Below are 16463 nucleotides of genomic sequence, written 5' to 3'. Positions count from 1 at the left end.
TTCTGGTAAGTAAAGCTTCACTCCATTTTACCTCAGATATCCTTTAAACATTGTCTGACAGGGTCAATTCTCCACAAGGAGGGGATGATGGTGGCTTGTGGCATGGAGCAGGGTATCAACAGACATAGTTTTTATAAGTAGAGGTAGCTACTGCTTTTCCCTCAATCTTTAGTTTTAGATCTAGAAAACAAATAGTCTGCATGAGAACAAGTTGAGTATGTATTTCTAGAATTCATATTAAGTTGTTCCATTAAAATATGTAGTTACTTGGCTGAACCACCACTGGCACAACAGTTATGTAGCACAGCTATGAGATGATGTAGCTGTTGAAGCCCAGATGGTTGTACATATCCTGTATGCAACTAATTTTTAATGGAACTGCTGTTTCTTTTACTTTGAGATTGTCTGGTGGGCCACCTAGTTGTGGAGAAGAGAAGAGCCTGACCTAAGCATCCATGGCCATAACAAAACAGTCTTGTCATGTCAGTGGTTAAGAAATAACTGTGGATGAACCACTTAAGCTTAGGTTCTCAACACATGGTACACATTTGGGGTGCTTGGGGTGGACTCTGGGGATTTCGTGAACTTTTCATAGTCTATTACAGAAAGTTTGGGCAGTAAAAAAAAGAGGATAAATAATATATAAATACGCTTGAACACGTAGCTTAATTAATCAGAAGCAGTAAATAATGTTTGTAAAACATTCATAAACAAATATTGAGGACACACACACACACACATTGTTTGTTGGGACGTTTACATGCTGCTTATTTTATTAGGTACGCTAATTGTTGCCTTACCTAGTCACGTTCAAAACTGATAATGAAAGCCACTGTGTGAGTGTTTGCAGAAGAATGTATTACTTGGTAGTTTGTGAAGAGACAAGATAAACTTGTAAGTCATCTGAAAGGGACAGTGGATTAAAGCTACGCCCTCATAAAATACATTAAATTACTGGAATCCAATATTCATAATGCTTGGCTTTGTAAGCTTCCACTGATGTAAAACCTGGCAAGTTACCAGAGTGTAATAAGGTGCACAGAGATGATACTGTGTATCATACTACCTGGAAGAGGATAAAATGGATGTTTATATTGTTGAGGCTTTTGTGAATCTACAAGGAACTTGAGAAAGCAGCTTCATGGTTCAGTTGTCTGAAAAGAAGATTTGTTCAACAACTTGCGTTCGATTTATATAGTCCTTTTTGAAGACTGTGTGTTTACCCACAAATACAATTCTGTTCTAAATATTTCAATCTGTTTATACAATAATTTATTGTTTAATCTGTTCCGTGACGCAATAGCAAACCGACATGACGCATGCTTACAGGTGTTTTGGGTGCTGAGAATGATTATCTCAAGATAAAAGCAAAAGGTTCATTGTGCAGATGTATCTATTGTACATGTACATCATTTTAAAATTCCTATTTTGCAAACGGAAAAAAAAGAAGAAAAGAAACGCAGCTATCATTAGGTGTACTGATTCTACTTGATCATAGCTGTGTTTCTTTTCATTTCTTTTTTTTTTCCTTTTGCAAAATAAGCATTTTAAACTGATCTAGAGAAACAACTTTTTTTTTCATATTTTACAAATATATTGTATGTATTTATAGTGTTAGACTGTATAATCTGGTAGACATGGACATCTAGGACTTGCCAGAGAAAAAAAAAGTGTAGAAGTCTCACCCTAAGGCCACATACAGACATCAGACCATAGTCTTTGGAAAATGAAAGATCACAGACCAATCTTACCACCCTTCCTGTAGTATAAGAGCCATACTCTACACAGTCTTTTCTATGGAGCTGAACTCCACATCAGGAAAAAATCTCTGCAGGCTGCTGCACACACAGATGCTGTACAGACACAAAAGATCAGTATCTGCAAAAGATCTGTTCCTGCCAAAAATCCATTCCTGCAAATTGCAATGATAGTCTAGGAGATCTGCAGATCATCATACACACATGATTTAACTGACATTCATGTGCAGATCTGCAGATCTGAAAATCCATCCTGGTGGATCTGATCTGCAGATGAATGTCAGTTAAATCATGTGTGTACGATGATCTGCAGATCTCATAGACTATCATTGCAATTTGCAGGAATGGATTTTTGGCAGGAACAGATCTTTTGCAGATACTGATCTTTTGTGTCTGTACAGCATCTGTGTGTGCAGCATCTTGCCAAGATTTTTTTCCTGATGTGGAGTTCAGCTCCATAGAAAAGACTGTGTAGAGTATGGCTCTTATACTACAGGAAGGGTGGTAAGATTGGTCTGTGATCTTTCATTTTCCAAAGACTATGGTCTGATGTCTGTATGTGGCCTAAGGCTTTTAATAGGCTGCAAATTGCAATCCGATTCTGATTTGTGATTCCGATTTTTACTGGATTCTAGCAACACAAAAGAAATATGCAGAAAAAAATGCAGGACTTTTGTTAATCACATCAAATCAGAATTGCATGTAGTGTAAAAGAGCCCTCAAGTAAAAGTATATGTGGCAGCTCTGAAGATAGTAAGCTGTTTTCAAAATTAGATGGACATTATACTGTAATATGATTATGGATAGTCTTAGTCAGCATATCAGCATAGAGAGGTTTTATAGATAAAGTTTTAATTATAAAAGTTTTTATATAACTTTTCAGTGACTGGATAATGCTCTTCTCCATATTCCAAGAAGAAGTGAACTTGTTTCAAGATGCTGTCAGAGCTGATCATGTGATAAATGAGACATAAGGCCCCGTTCACACTGCACGCGTTTCCAGCCGCGTTTTGGAAACGCGTGCAGGTGGCCAACACGCACGACATCAGACATCTGATGTTCACACTGCATGCGTTCCGGACCTGTACGGTCCGGGAACGCATGCTGCACGCATTTTTTGTAAAAACGCATGGCTGTCCCATTCACTTTTCAGTGATGGGATTAGCCACGCAACGCACACAAACGCGGATGGCGTGCGTTCGAATGCGTTGCAGTCCGCATGCGTGGCCATCCGCGTTTGTGATGTGAACGGGGCCTAAGAAAGATGTGATTGCAAAGAAAAAGAAATATAGGAACAATGATTTGCTCCCTTGTAGCCGTTTATCAAAGCCAGTTTACTGGAAATTCAGTTTTATCCTCCTAATTCCATAGTGTTAATTTCTGGCAGAACTTCAGGATGTCAGAAATTCAGCAGAAAGCATAAGATATAGAGGGTTTAACAGTAACTAATTGATGGATATAACCTTAAATAGTGCCTTCTGTCATTTTTGCAGTCTTTGAAGGGTTCAGAAAATGCTGGCAGGGCTTATGCTAGGTACACACCATACAATTTTCTGTTAGATTCTTCTGTTAGATTTACCTACAACATGGAAAAAAACGATCTGGCAGGTAAATCTAAGAGAAAATCTAACAGAAAATTGTATGGTGTGTACCTAGCATTAGACCTCCATGTAACGTCAGTCATGTGAGTAGAAAATGTTTGCCAGGATTGTAAGCCCCAGAGTCATACGGGAAGTGAGGTTGCAAAAGTGGCCCCTGGTAGATGTTGCATGCTACTGTGACTTGATTCATTGGGATCTGACACAGCATCAGTGACACATGGAGAGCTGAATCTCCACAATCTTTCCTGGCCTTGATAGACATATGCAAATAATTTCCAGCTTCTGGTGGCGAATAGCCAGAATGGCATACAGTTAGTATGCCACTGTGAGTTTCTTGTCCATTATGGCATCCTATATAATAGAACCTCTGTGCCTCAGCGTCGTCCTGTGTCCCTGCTTCCAGACCTGACAGTTTGCTGTCTGTGGACCTCATTACATTGTGGAAAATAACAGCTTTTTCCAACTGTCAAGCAAGCAATAACTCCCTTTGTTTATATACTGCAGACAGCGGTGGAGGACAGGCGAGCGGGACCCATTTGAGCAGCAGCAACTCTGGATATTGGCTGTGGGTGAGAAAGAGGTGCCCTGAGTTCCTTGTGTGCTGGGAGGCAGGTATCCTGCATGTGCTTGTGTACTGGGGGGGGGGGGGGAGGACTTGGTGTTAGGCGTAGGTAGAGGGGAGGTTAGCATTAGGCTTAGGTGGGTGAGTTAGTGTTAGGCGTAAGTGGGTGGTGGTGGTGGGTGTTAGTAATAGTTAAGTAGGTGTAATATCGGATATTCTCCCCAGAATTTTTTTCCAGCTGGGTGGCATGAAAAATTACAGAGGCCTTCGATTCCATAGGAGCAAAGCAGTTCCATGGGGGCAAACTGGGCAATTGCTCAAGGCCCCAGAGCTTGCTGATGGGCCACCAAGCCCCCCCCCCTCCCCCAATTAATAGTGCTCCCCCAGTGCCCTTGCAGAGTATGAGTGTGCTCCTCTGAAACGTGATTGCTGGGTGCACATTCATTTGCACACACACACAGACAGACAGACAGACAGACAGACAAGCACACACACACAGAGAGACAAACGCTTACCTCTGCTATGGCAGCAGCATGTGGAGAGGAGGGGGGGGGGGGGGGCAGACAGGAAAGCAGTGAATAATAATTTATAGGCGGGATACACACACCTGCAGCTCTTAAGTGCGTGTGTCAGCAGCCGAGGGAGAGCGTTTGTTGTACCCTAGAGTTTGCTGTCTGCAATACATGATTCAGGTTTGCATGATAGTGATTCAGACAGCAAACTCTAGGGGGCAACAGCGCTGTACATCGGTACAGGAGACAGTGTTTCTCACACACTCTACCCATCTGTTTCTGACACACGGGACCAGAGCGCTGCAAATATTTGATCCCAGCCCTTAATTATTATTCACTGCTCTGCTGGCTGGCCCCACCTCCTCTCCATGGGCTGCCCTGATAAGAGAGCCATGACAGCCGGGTGCTTTGCAGAATTAGCCGGGTGGAGCACCTGGCTATTAGGGATTGGGGAGAACACTGGAGAACATTACTAATATAAGATTACTGGGTAACATTACTGAGCTCACAACCAGCAAAACTTTACCACATGATCCAGTGCCCAGATCACCTGTGCTCTTCTTTTCTATGTATGCACCATGTCTGCTGTCCGTATATGACTAGTATGCACCCAGTTATGAATATTGGGTAGCCATATATGCTCCCATAAGGCAGTGTTAATTGCCCATGTGTGCTCCCCAGATAGTAGTATTATGTAACATGTCTGCCCTCCAGATATCCGCATTCGATAAGAATGTGTGCTCCCCAAAAATCTGAATTTGGTAGCCGTACAAATGTGCATATGTTTTATAAAGGAAATAGAAAAAAAAAGGAAGAAGTTGTCATATATGCTATGCTAATTTGGATGGGCAAACACACAGAGGCGCTCAGCTTTGATGTTACTAGCAGATGCTTTTTTACTCCTATCTGTATATCCTGAGGAAGCATGTTTAACCTGCGAAACGCGTTGCACTTTATTTTGGAGTACACAATAAACGTTTTTTGACTGAAAATCTACAGTCACATGTTCTGCTTGAAGGAGGTAAGTCCACCACTGCCTCCTCTAATACCAAATTGTTTTTTAAGCTCATTTACTCCCTTTTATTCTTTTGGCGCCTCTGTTACCTTATTGCTGTATTTAATTAAAATGTAGAATATGTTTTTATTGATCAGTGTTGTAATCCTAATTTCAGAAAAGTCTAAGTACTAAGAAGGCAAGAGCATTCATCTGCAAAATGAGAATAAAATATATTGCTCCAGACACTGTTTTCATATTTTCAGTAGCGTTGCTAAGAAACCTCATCCACAAGTTGAACTGAATGAAAAGGACAAAAAGATATGGAAAAAGCTTTCAGCAAAACATGAAATATAGAATAAAATGCCAAAGTATTCACTCTAGGCTACAGTATGAAACACAGTAGTAAACCTGCATCCGTGTATAAATGGCTTACGGTTTTTGTATTTCATAAGTGTTTTTTTTAGGCTGTTTTGTTTCTACTCAAAAACAATCTTATTTTAAACCACGAATAAGCTGCATTTATAAACGTTACCTGATGTTGAACCTAGCCGTCGGTTTAGGCCTGCTAACTGAGCATCGCTTTTCCTCTTCTAGCTGAGATTGATATTCAGTGGTCTCTAGGAACACTTTGCTTGGTCCATACACAACTGTGCATCATAATTAATTTTACTAAAAAGAACAGCCCAGCCTAAGAACCATAAGGCTGTGCTTGGGTAGACGTGTTTGTGTTTATCTTTGGTGTAAGCACTACAAAAGTGACGTTTCCCTTCTTAAAACAGAAGGTATTTGCAATTATTCAGGTTGGAGTGAGCTCTGAGGTGCCCCACAGTGGGTCACTGCTGAATATGCAAATTATCCCTTTGTTGTCCCTGACAGCTAAACACACTTCCAGAACCGCTGGAATGCAATGATGTGTCAGCTTGTTAATTTTACACAGCCAAATCAATCCAACATGCATACAGACTGTTTCAAATTGGTTAAGCCTCATCAGTTCAAATGTTTATATATTACTAAGGTATTTTAAGAAGTAATACATTTATACGGACATAGGGAACACGTAAAAACTGCTCTGTCTGGTCAATAAGGTGAAAACAACCGAAGTTGATAAGAAAAGTATATTTGAATATTGGATATTGTCGTCAGTAATGCCATGGTCTCTATAAACTGGTGGTTGGATGGTGTAAGGGCTCTGCCTCTGACACAGGAGACCTGGGTTGGAATCTCGGCTCTGCCTGTTCAGTAAGCCAGCACTTATTCAGTAGGAGACCTTTGGCAAGTCTCCCTAACACTGCTACTGCCTATAGAGCGTGCCCTTGTGGCTGCAGCTCTGGCGCTTTGAGTCCGCCAGGAGAAAAGTGCGATATAAATGTTATTTGTCTTGTCTTTGTATAAAAAGTTAGCATTTAGTGCTAGGAATTGGAATAAATGCAGTATCTAATGAGGACATCCCTGCAGCTGAGTATACCTCATCCGTGAACCTTACACAGCTGTGGGATGCAGCCCCCCACCTACAATGTGTTTCATTAACTTTTAGTAACAAACAATAATATGGAAAATAGTTCTGCACTCATCCACTGTGTCCAATTAACCATTCAAGCTCCCCTGTACTGTGTCTGAAGATAACAATTCATGGTTTAATCTCTTTATCACTCTGCATCTCGTTCTCGTCTGTTTCATCATGGAGAATCAAATAAATGTAAGTAAAAGATGGATAAGCAGCTGGAAAGCTAAACGATCCAATCAGGATGCAGTTATGTGGGAGGCAATGCTGCTGTAACTGGATCCAGGCTTTCTTTGTAATTAAATTAAATGACCAATAACTTTCTGTAAGCTCTTAAGGCACAGGCTCAAGAATATCTCATTGTGGATGGTTTGCAATCTAGAGCTAAAAGGAGGCAGTCTATCTCCATTAATCTGTATGGTCTGACTCGCTTTGTTTTCTTCATTACTTTTTTTATTGCTTCCTATTTAACTATTCAACTTTTGTATCTACTCTCCATCCAGATTTCATCACAATCTGGTAAAAGGCCAGTTCTAAAAACAACTTCTACTAAAATATTGAACTTGCTTACTGAAAATTGGATTGGTCACTGCTTCCGGCTGCAGCAGCATAGGACAACATTTTTGTTGTATTTTCTTTATTTGCTTTGTCTGGACTTGAGATTGGAAGATGTTAAAATGTTGAGTTCCTCTATAGCTCAACAAAATGCATATCCACCCCATTCCAGTTGTAGCTAATCATATAAATAATCCGATAGAATAAATAGATTTTAATGTTCACAGACCCTCCGTGTGATACAGGTGAAACTCAAAAAATAGAATATCGTGCAAAAGTGAATTTGTCTAATTCAGTTTAAAAGGTGAAATTAATATATGAAATGGACTCATTACATGCAAAGTGAGATATTTCAACCCTTTATTTGTTATAATTTTGATGATTCTGGCTTCTAGTTTATGAAAACCCCCCCAATCAAAATCTCAGAAAATTTGAATATTGTGAAAAGGTTCAATATTCTAGGTTCAAAGTGTCAGACTCTAATCAGCTAATTATTCTAAAACACCTGCAGAGGGTTCCTGAGCTTTTTTATGGTCACTCAGTCTGGTGCAGAATTACTGACATAAATGAACTTCTGCATGATATTCTAATTTTTCACGTTTCAGCTGTATTTCTTTAGAACAATATGGGGCAATCTGCATGAAAATTCATCATTGCTAATGTCCTTAGGGTACCATTTATCTCTATATACGTAGCTTCAAAAATAATGATGTGTAAAGTGTACAAACCTAAACTTATCAAACTTTAGATATAACTGCTGCAAGGTTGCTAAAGTAGTGACCTTACTTTACACACAATCTGTGTCACCCATCAGTTTCAAGCTTGATCCTTCGGGCTACTCTACAGTGTACAAGTGGTGTACATTCATACTTCTAGGGAGGAGGGATTATGGCATAGTGTCCAATGCAGTAGCTTTTGGTGGTTGGCATGAGTAGGGGGACCATGGCAGTAGAGCATCGCTCGGGCATCGTTACTGCTAAACACTTGGCTTGCTAGATTTTCAGGGGACACTGATACATGCTATTTTCTCAGCTGAGATGGTCCTGGATTGCTGCCTTGGCCGAATGTCATCTAGCTTGAGGACCTAGCCTACGTGGCGAGGTTGGCGGCCACTGTGCCTGCGCGAGTGCACGGCTGAGCTGCTCGTGTTCACGATCCTGTCACTAGGAGCGTTCTGTGCAAGATGCGGCTGTTCAGGATGCGGCTGTGCAGGATGCTCCTGGTGATGGAGACGCGAGGGGTGCAGCCGTGTGCTCACACATGCGCAGTAGACGCCAACCTCGCCAGGTCGGCAGCTGCTACGTAGGGGACCCCAGGCGACCCACTGACAGTGGAGCTGCCGTGAGGGACACGTGAGCTTCCAGGGGCTTGAAATATGTGATTGGTAACATCTAAGCTTTTTAATAGTAAAGCTGCCTGCCTGTTTAGGAGCTCCATGTGTAATGAAGGGCAGACAGTACATGCCAATTATACAATACAATAACATTTCTATAGCGCTTTTCTCCCATAGGACTCAAAGAGCTTAGGCTCTCTCAGATTCAGTAATTGGTGGTAGGATGAAGTATTCACACAACAAAAGTTATATTTCTGCAAATGCCAAACTGAACAGGAGGGTTTTCAGTCTGGATTTAAACACGTCCAGGGATGGAGCTGTCCTGATTAGTTGAGGTAAGGAGTTCCAAAATAGCATGACAGAAGGCTCTGGGACCAAAAGTTTCCAAGTGGACTCTGGGTATGACTAGAGTGTGACACATCTCTGTCAGGTACTGTGCATAAAATGATCAACTTTCTCTTCAGGTCTGTTAGAGGATGGAGTGTTGTATGAGGTTAGGTTCATAGCGGTCGCTTTATAATGACTGTCAAACTTGACATACAGTGGAGGAAATAATTATTTGACCCCTCACTGATTTTGTAAGTTTGTCCAATGACAAAGAAATGAAAAGTCTCAGAACAGTATCATTTCAATGGTAGGTTTATTTTAACAGTGGCAGATAGCACATCAAAAGGAAAATCGAAAAAAATAACCTTAAATAAAAGATAGCAACTGATTTGCATTTCATTGAGTGAAATAAGTTTTTGAACCCTCTAACAATAAAAGACTTAATACTTAGTGGAAAAACCCTTGTTTGCAAGCACAGAGGTAAAACGTTTCTTGTAATTGATGACCAAGTTTGCACACATATTAGGAGGAATGTTGGTCCACTCCTCTTTGCAGATCATCTCTAAATCCCTAATGTTTCGAGGCTGTCTCTGTGCAACTCTGAGCTTGAGCTCCCTCCATAGGTTTTCTATTGGATTAAGGTCCGGAGACTGACTAGGCCACTCCATGACCTTAATGTGCTTCTTCTTGAGCCACTCCTTTGTTGCCTTTGCTGTATGTTTTGGGTCATTGTCGTGCTGGAACACCCATCCACGACCCATTTTCAGTTTCCTGGCAGAGGGAAGGAGGTTGTCGTTCAGGATTTCACGATACATGGCTCCGTCCATTTTCCCGTTTAATGCGATTAAGTTGTCCTGTGCCCTTAGCAGAAAAACACCCCCAAAGCAAAATGTTTCCACCCCCATGCTTGACGGTGGGGACGGTGTTTTCGGGGTCATAGGCAGCATTTTTCTTTCTTCAAACACAGCGCGTTGAGTTAATGCCAAAGAGCTCTATTTTGGTCTCATCAGACCACAGCACCTTCTCCCAGTCACTCACAGAATCATTCAGGTGTTCATTGGCAAACTTCAGACGGGCCTGCACAGGTGCCTTCTTGAGCAGGGTGACCTTGCGAGCCCTGCAGGATTTTAATCCATTGCGGTGTAATGTGTTTCCAATGGTTTTCTTGGTGACTGTGGTCCCTGCTAATTTGAGGTCATTCACTAACTCCTCCCGTGTAGTTCTAGGATGCTTTTTCACCTTTCTCAGAACCATTGACACCCCACGAGGTGAGATCTTGCGTGGAGCCCTAGAGCGAGGTCGATTGATGGTCATTTTGTGCTCCTTCCATTTTCGAACAATCGCACCAACAGTTGTCACCTTCTCTCCCAGCTTCTTGCTAATGGTTTTGTAGCCCATTCCAGCCTTGCGCAGGTCTACAATTTTGTCTCTGACATCCTTGGACAGCTCTTTGGTCTTTCCCATGTTGGAGAGTTTGGAGTCTGCTTGATTGATTGATTCTGTAGACAGGTGTCTTTTATACAGGTGACTAGTTAAGACAGGTGTCCTTAATGAGGGTGACTAATTGAGTAGAAGTGTCTAACCACTCTGTGGGAGCCAGAACTCTTAATGGTTGGTAGGGGTTCAAAAACTTATTTCACTCAATGAAATGCAAATTAGTTGCTATCTTTTATTTAAGGTTATTTTTTCGATTTTCCTTTTGATGTGCTATCTGCCACTGTTAAAATAAACCTACCATTGAAATAATACTGTTCTGAGACTTTTCATTTCTTTGTCATTGGATAAACTTACAAAATCAGTGAGGGGGGTCAAATAATTATTTCCTCCACTGTAGACTTTAATACAAAGCCTGCATGCAGCAAGTGAGAATAACATGATCAGTTACAACGCAGTACTGTGAACAGGCCCATAGATTTGTATGGCCAGTGAGTTGACATGCAGAGTAATTCTGCAACGCAACTGATCACTGTGAACAGGGCCTCAACCTGCACAAAGCTAATGAAGTTGCATAAAGCTTGCCCCTTGTTGACTGCAAATGGTACACTGAAATCATAATTTGTAGCAATTTTTATTTGTTTACATTTTTAGATATGTTGGTTGTTTTAGTGGCAAATATTAAATTAATGCAACAGACATTGCATTTTTTGTTTGTAGTAAAGAAAGCAGATCCATTTTAAAACTACTATATATTTAATTTAGTGAATTGTTGACATCTACTAAATTGACACTTCAGATCTGTGGGGTACAGTTATCCCTTCCAGACAGTTGAAATTGACATCCTTCAATTTAGAGATATTTGTTTTAGTTAATATATGTTTCTTTTTGCATTTAAAAGTTAATATAGGTTTTAACTACATAAACCTAATTTGACGAGATGATAAAATTGTTAGGTTAGCTACACCAACATACTTCAGAGAAGAGCACTAAACTACTAATCAAACTACTTCAGACAGTATTACATCTATAATTATGTATAAATGCTTATTACTTTAAATTATGATTTACTGTCTGCCCACCAAAGTTAATGTTACCATGTCTAAAATTTCAGCCATGTGTAAATGTGCATCCTACGCAGCCTGGAGAGCATTGTTGCTGCTCTCCAGAGCATGTTTTATACATCCTCAGTAAAAGTGCTGTGGAAGATGTTGGCACTATATAAATACTAAATAATAATAGCTTTTGTTTGCGATAGTGTTCCAGAGTTCATGCACACTTTAAAGGATACCTGAAGTGACATGTGACATGAGATGGACATGTGCATGTACAGTGCCTAGCACAAGAATAACTATGCTATGTTCCTTTTTTTCTTTCTCTGCCTGAAAGAGTTAAATATCAGGTATGTAAGTGGCTGACTCAGTCCTGACTCAGACAAGAAGTGACTACAGTGTGACCCTCACTGATAAGAAATTCCAACTATAAAACACTTTCCTAGCAGAAAATTGCCCCTGAGAGCAAGAAAGAGATAAAAAGGGGAATTTCTTATCAGTGAGGGTCACACTATAGTCACTTCCTGTCTGAGTCAGGACTGAGTCAATCACTTACATACCTGATATTTAACTATTTCAGACAGAGAAAGAAAAAAAAGGAACACAGCATAGTTATTTGTGTGCTAGGCACTGTACATACACATGTCTATCTCATCATGTCACATGTCACTTCGGGTATCCTTTAAGGTCCATATTGAATGGAGAATCTTATGCAAATACAATCCATCAGTACTAATGGACATTTTTCTGCAGCAGGGCACATACAATCTTGGCTCGGGGTGGGAGCAGTGTCCTAGTTTCCGGGGGATAGAAATCTTAAAACACAGTCTAATCTCCCTGAGTATGGAGGTCTGACCAGCACTGAAGTTTTTAACTCTACTGTTATAGGAAAGTAAGTTTTTAATGTTTACAGATAAGATAATTGAAATAATCAGGATTTGTCCATGCCAAACATATAATAATTGAATTGCTATTGCATAAGTAATGTATGCAACGTAATCTCATACTTGACCTTAGAATATCCTTTGAGATGAACTGTCCTCTGTACTGATGGGTTGATTGCTGTGTGAGGGAGTATACAGAGGCTGATTTGCTGGCTGTGAATTTTGTTTATTAATAACACATTGTTGGAGGAAATGAGCAAAAGCAATTCCAGTTTTAACACCCTGGATTGGCAAAACCGTTTGAAACAGAGATTCACGCCTATGAACACAGTTTAACTTAATGGCCTCAATTCACTAAACTTATCTCCTGTCTTTAATAACTCTTCTAGAGTTGTTACCATGGTGATAAGGCATGTAGTATTCAGGAAACATTTTACCTCAGACAAGCCTAAAGTTAACTCTTCTGTCTTTAAATTAAAGGTCCGTACACACATACGGGTGCCTATGCGGACATATGGCCGCATAGGGGTGCTATTTTGGCTGGGAACGCGTAGTATCAGCCGCGTTCCCCAGCCTGACTGGTCCTGACGGCGAAACCGGAAGTGGCCGCCAGCGGGACCCGGAGCATCAGAGCGACTCGTCGTGGGCACCGATCAGCTGCAGGGGGCTGAGGTAAGCCCCAGGTGAGTAAAACTCAATTTTTTTGGGACACTTAAGGTTCACTTTAAGTTGAAAATTAGGAGAAATTAGGAGAGGGTGAGTGGCAGCATGCCCCACTCCCCATTCCAGACATGGCAGGCAATGCCACTGGTATGAGGAACCCAGGCCAAAGAGGAGAATTGTGTGTAGGGAACTATTTTGTTTTAGAAGATCCCTAAGGGATGGATAAGATAAGTAAATAAAACATATTTAAGGGCCCGTACACATGCTCAACCAAACCGCCCGATTGTCATCTTATTTTTGGTCTGTTGGATGACGATCAGGCTTGTGTACGCATGGCAAATAACCAGACGAGTGACTGATAACAGGCAGTTTGCCGATCCACTCGGCTTATCAACTCACACTACTGTTGGGCTGATATCGTGCAGTTGGCCACCTGTGTACAACGTCATTTGAACGGCACACTTGTTTTGAATGCAGCTATCTCTTACAGCCGGTCGTATTGCTTGTGAGAGCAGCATGTAAATGAGTTTGTCATTCAGTTGGTTGGTGCATGGAAAACACAAGTTGTGTAAACCGTTTGTCTTGAGGTTGGTCATGTCATGGTGTTGGTCGTGCACTTTGTTGGACGTGTGTATGTACCTTAAAGTGAACCTTAAGCCAGAAAAAAAAATGAGTTTTACTCACCTGGGGCTTCTACCAGCCCCCTGCAGCAGTCCTGTGCCCTCGCAGCCACTCACTAATCCTCCGGTCCCCCGCTGCCAGCTAGTTTCGTTTTTGCCGACAGGCCCGTCAGGACTGTCCACGCGTAGGTTTTTCCGCATTTCCGACTGCAATTAGCGCTATTGCGGGCCGCAACGCGTACAAAAATACGCGTTGCCGCATATCTATTTTTGTACGCGCTGCGGCCCGCAATAGCGCTAATTACAGTTGGGAATGCAGAAAAAGCTATGCGTGGACAGTCCTGACGGGCCTGTCGGCAAAAACGAAACTAGCTGGCAGCGGGGGACCAGAGGATTAGTGAGTGGCTGCGAGGGCACAGGACTGCTGCAGGGGGCTGGTAGAAGCCCCAGGTGAGTAAAACTCATTTTTTTTTTCTGGCTTAAGTGTCCCTTTAAGTTTTTCTTTTGGCATAATTTGCACTGATGTCCACTGTTCTTTTTTCAGTACAGTTATGTTTGATGTCTGCTGTAATTGATTCTTAGCTTCTTTTCTTGACAGATTAAATCATTAAATCTTAGACTGTTGAAATGTGAATTTCAGGCACAGTTTGGTCTTTTTGGAAGGCCTAATTGTCTCGTGTTGCTTTACAAGCTTACATTTCTAAGTGTTAATTTATACACCTCTTTCCGATACAGACTAAGAAATGGCAATTATCCACTTATTACTTTTGCGTTTCTGATATACTGCATTTGTTATTCTCTTCCCTTTCTGCGTGTAAAAATATTGTGCAGAAATGGAGTTTACAGGGTTTTTTCTGTATCCATTTTATACCGTTATGTAAGTGTTCCAGTTCCCCAACAACAACAAGCCTTGGGGGTTTGCTTATGTAACAGATAATAGAGCAGAATTCCTCATGCATAAATTGTGCTAATTGCTGCACTACGAATGGTTTCTACATTTTTAAGTTGATGATTTGCTTATATATACAGCTTGTTGGAAATTGACATTGGTGTAGGAGCAAAGGGTTGTAAGGGCTATAGTGACAAGGTTTCCCATTGCTTGGGGGCTCCTTGGGGACACCTTGTTACATCCATTTGCCATTCTTATTGCTACAATTGCTTTCACAAAGATAAATATGACTACTACATGTGTTTGTTGATCACTGAAATATGTATGCAGACTGTTTAAAAACAAAATTAATTTCAGATCCTGTTGTGCTAATTTCTGAAAACTGGTAAAAAGAAAATTGTACCTGTCACCTATGCAACTGCATTCTTCGCAAATGTAGTTATATATTTTTTCCCAGTTGTATTTAGGAAGTATTTTCCATTTCTCATTTTGTTTTTTTGACAGATCTTTTGCAATATCACCACTAAAGGGAAGTACACACGTTCGAAATCTGTTGCTCGACGGGAATTAAGAAATGATCCCTGGGGTGACAATTTGGGGAGCAAATGGAGTGGACATTTGCATGGCATATAAGCAGTTCCCTCTGTGGTCCACTCATCTGCATAAGACAGGTATGGCTAAGCAAGAAGGGAGAAGTAATATCCCGGTTGTATACATCCCTCCTCATGCATATGTATAGGTATTTTTACCTGTACAGTGGGCAGCACCGTGGTGTAGTGGTAAACGCCGTTGCCTTGCAGCGCTGGGTCCTGGGTTCGAATCCCAGGCAGGGCACTATCTGCACGAGTTTGTATGTTCTTCCTGTGTCTCTGTGGGTTTCCTTTGGGAACTCTGGTATACTCCCACTTCCCAAAAACATACAGATAAGTTAATTGGATTCTACCTAAATTGGCCCTAGACTACCATACATACACTACATGGTACATATAAACATATGACTATGGTAGGGATTAGATTGTGAGTCCCTCTGAGTGACAGTCAAGTGACAAGACACTGGGCTCTATTCACAAAACTTCTCATAGATGACTTATCGCCTAATTGATAAAAATAACCTTTCAGCACATCTACAAGCAAAATAATCACTCAAAGTAAGTTGTTCCTGATTAACTTTATTTCGATATTACTTTTCTTACCTAATTATATTATATTTTTGCTATTTGGGAGCTTTAAAAAGTTACAGGTTATAAGGTGAAAACAGATGAAAAAGCTTGGCGAATCATGCCCAATATATACTATGTACAGTGCTGCGGAAGATGTCGGCAATATATAAATACAAAATGATAATAAATAATAATTGTTTACATACTGGGTGTGGCAGTTCTGTATCAGGTCCGCCGTGGACCATCTGTGCATCTATTGGGTAGTTTATTCTGGTCGGGATTGGCTCAATTTTTGAGGCCTAGCGTTATGAAGGAGCTGTACAATCCACTACTCAATTATACTATAATAAATACAGATCTCTGTGTCATAAGATTAGAAAAAAACTATGACTCACACAACAGCCCCCTTGGATCATAACAGACTGCTTTAGTTTTATCATACATTTAATGTAAATCATTGTGATATGAAAAGACAAATCAGAAGTACCGTAATAAAAAGCACCTTTGTATCAGCACAATTGCATAAATCTACCATACATTTCCAGCTGTGCACTGTATGTACACCATTAATGTTTACCAATTCCTCTTTTACGTACCTGCTTGCCAATGTTTTATG

The 16463-nt window shown here is 40.8% G+C and overlaps 1 protein-coding gene and 1 long non-coding RNA gene across 2 annotated transcripts in view; both read left to right on the top strand.

Annotated features, from left to right (window-relative positions):
* LOC137518652 (uncharacterized) overlaps nt 1-5814 on the top strand; it is a 59018-nt gene extending 53204 nt beyond the window's left edge. Inside the window, exons 4-5 of the long non-coding RNA XR_011020866.1 lie at nt 3863-3966; nt 5605-5814. This is a non-coding gene — a long non-coding RNA (uncharacterized lncRNA). The remainder of the gene's footprint in view (nt 1-3862; nt 3967-5604) is intronic.
* The window catches only part of BCL2 (BCL2 apoptosis regulator), a 222840-nt gene that overhangs the window by 79356 nt on the left and 127021 nt on the right, over nt 1-16463 (top strand). The window lies entirely within an intron of this gene.

Source organism: Hyperolius riggenbachi, chromosome 5, assembly GCF_040937935.1.
Source record: "Hyperolius riggenbachi isolate aHypRig1 chromosome 5, aHypRig1.pri, whole genome shotgun sequence".
NCBI lineage: Eukaryota > Metazoa > Chordata > Amphibia > Anura > Hyperoliidae > Hyperolius > Hyperolius riggenbachi.
The sequence above is the reverse complement of the archived record's forward strand: the minus strand, read 5'-3'. Positions and strand labels throughout refer to the sequence as shown.